Here is a 2,440-nt window from a genome sequence, read left to right as displayed (position 1 = left end):
ATAGGTACATGATTTACACATAAATGGTGATATCATAAGCAAATTAGGAGAGTTTCTGTCAGATCTATGGATAAGAGAAATTTAGGACCAGAAAAAATATGTAGTGTTATAAAATGTAACAAATAATTTTGATTATATAAAATTAAAAATTTTTGCAAAAAGAAAACCAAAGCAACCAAAATTAAAAGGAAAGGAGAAAACTAGGGGGAAAATTTGCAAGAAGTATCTATGATAAAGACTTCCTTCATTTCTCAAATATAAAGAGAAATGAGTCAAATTTATAAAAATACAATTCACTCCCCAATTAAGAAATGGTCAATGGATATGAACAGGTAGTTTTCAGACAAAGAAATCAAAGCTAGAGGGATAATAAATAAAATCATTACTGATTAACAAAATGCAAATTAAAACAAAGTCTGAGATGCCCTCTCACACCACTGAGATTGGCTAATATTTCAAAAAAGGAAAATGATGAATGTTGGAAAGGATGTATAAAAACTGTGATACTAATGCATTGTTGGTGAAGTTATAAACTGATCCAACCATTTTGGAGAGCAATTTGGAACTATGCCAAAAAACTAAAAAACTGCATAGCTTTTGATCCAGTAGTGCATCTGATCTGTATGCCAAAAACATTTTAAAAGGATGGCTGGGAGAGACCTGTTTATATAAAAATATTTATAGCAACCCTTTTTGTGGTGGCAAGGAATTGGAAACAGGGGACATCCATCAATTAGAGAATAGTTAAACAAGCTGTAGTATATAATAGTGACATGCAGGCAGATTTCAGGAAAACCTGGAAAGACTTACATGAACAATGCAAAGTGAACTGAACAGAACTAGGAGAACATTTGTAAATAGTGACAGCAAAATTATTTGATGAAGAACTATGAATGACAGCTATTCTCAGCAATATAATTATCCAAGTCAATCTCAAAGTGCTAATGATGAAACTTACTATCTGCCTACAGAGAAAGAATCAATGTTGCTTGAATACAGATTTAAGTACAAGTTTTTCATTTCTTTCATTTTCTTATGAGTCTTTTGCTTACCATCTCAGGAAGGGGAGAAAGCAGGAAAGGAAAGGACAGAATTTGAAACTCAAAACTTAAAAAAAAAAAATTGGTTTAACATTTAATCAGGGAAAAAATAGCATATATCCAAAAAAAAAAAAAAAAAAAAGAAGAAGAAGAAGACGAAGAAGAGGTTCATTATCTCTCTGGCAAAAGGTAGATAGTATATTTCATTACTGGTCCCCGTATTATTATTGGTAATTGCATTGAGAAGAGTTTTAAAGTGTTTAATAAATATTTTTCTTTTTAAAAAATTATTATTGTATGGTGTTCTTACTGATTCTGCTCACTGTATCTTTCATCAGCTAATGCAGATTGCCCCAGATTTCTCTGGAACAGTCTCTTTTGTCATAAATGTTCTTATATAATATAATAATAATAATGTTTCATCACATTTATATATCATAATATTATTCATTCCCCAATTGATGGATACCTCCTTACTTTCTTCTTTTTTATCACAACAAAAAAAATTATTATAATATCTTTTTATAATTAGCCCCCTTTTTTTCTTTCTTTGATCTCTTATGGTTTAAGTTTAGTCAATATATATCCTTATGTCAAAGAGGATGCACATTTTATTAAATTTATAAAAATGGTTCCAAACTGCTACCCAGGATAGAGGAACCAGTTCACAGCTCCACCAATAGTCTTCCTTGTCAATCTATTGGGTGTGGAGCAGCTAGATGGTGCAATGGATAGAGTACCAGTCCTGAAATCAGGAAGATCTGAGTTCAAATCTCATCTTAGACACTTAACACTTCCTAACTGTATGACCCTGAGCAAGTCACTTAACCCCAAATGCCTTGGGGGGAAAAAATCTAATGGATATGAACTGGAGCTTCATAGTTGTTTGGGAAAAGTTTTCAATTAGCAATAATCGCGCCTCAGTTAAACCTCATTGGCTTCGATACTGCCACTGCGCAAAGCTAACTTCATAGTTGTTTTATTTAACAATTCTCTAAACGAATGATTTGAAATAATTTTTCATATTCTGGGTTTCTTCCTTGGAAAGCTGTGTTCATATCCTTTGATCACTATCTATTATAGTTCTTCTATATTTGAATAAGTTCTTGTTGGTTTAATTATTGCAAAAATATAACATTTTCCTTTTAGGAAAAAAAGCTTCTGGCTATATGTGTTGTCTAATCTTGTCCAAAACATAGTCCAATCTTGTATTTATCATATCAAATAAAATCTAGAAAACTTAAAAATCTTATTAAAATATCCAAATAATAGAAGTTTTTTACTTCAGTCAAGTGAATAATCATTCACCAAACATTCACATTTCTGTGTCACTTTGCATGTTGGCAGGAAATGGGGAAAGAAAATGTGAGCAAAATATTAGATTTTTTGGTAGACAATAG

General features: G+C 31.1%; 1 non-coding gene across 1 annotated transcript; it reads right to left on the bottom strand.

The window, feature by feature from the left end:
* Positions 1–1,868: 1,868 nt before the first annotated feature.
* LOC127546164 (U4 spliceosomal RNA) lies at positions 1,869–2,004 on the bottom strand. Its single transcript, XR_007950003.1, has one exon. It is a non-coding gene; the product is annotated as a U4 spliceosomal RNA (small nuclear RNA).
* Positions 2,005–2,440: the final 436 nt, after the last annotated feature.

This window comes from Antechinus flavipes, chromosome 1 (assembly GCF_016432865.1).
Source record: "Antechinus flavipes isolate AdamAnt ecotype Samford, QLD, Australia chromosome 1, AdamAnt_v2, whole genome shotgun sequence".
NCBI classification, from domain to species: domain Eukaryota; kingdom Metazoa; phylum Chordata; class Mammalia; order Dasyuromorphia; family Dasyuridae; genus Antechinus; species Antechinus flavipes.
This window is presented reverse-complemented; position numbering and strand designations above follow the sequence as displayed.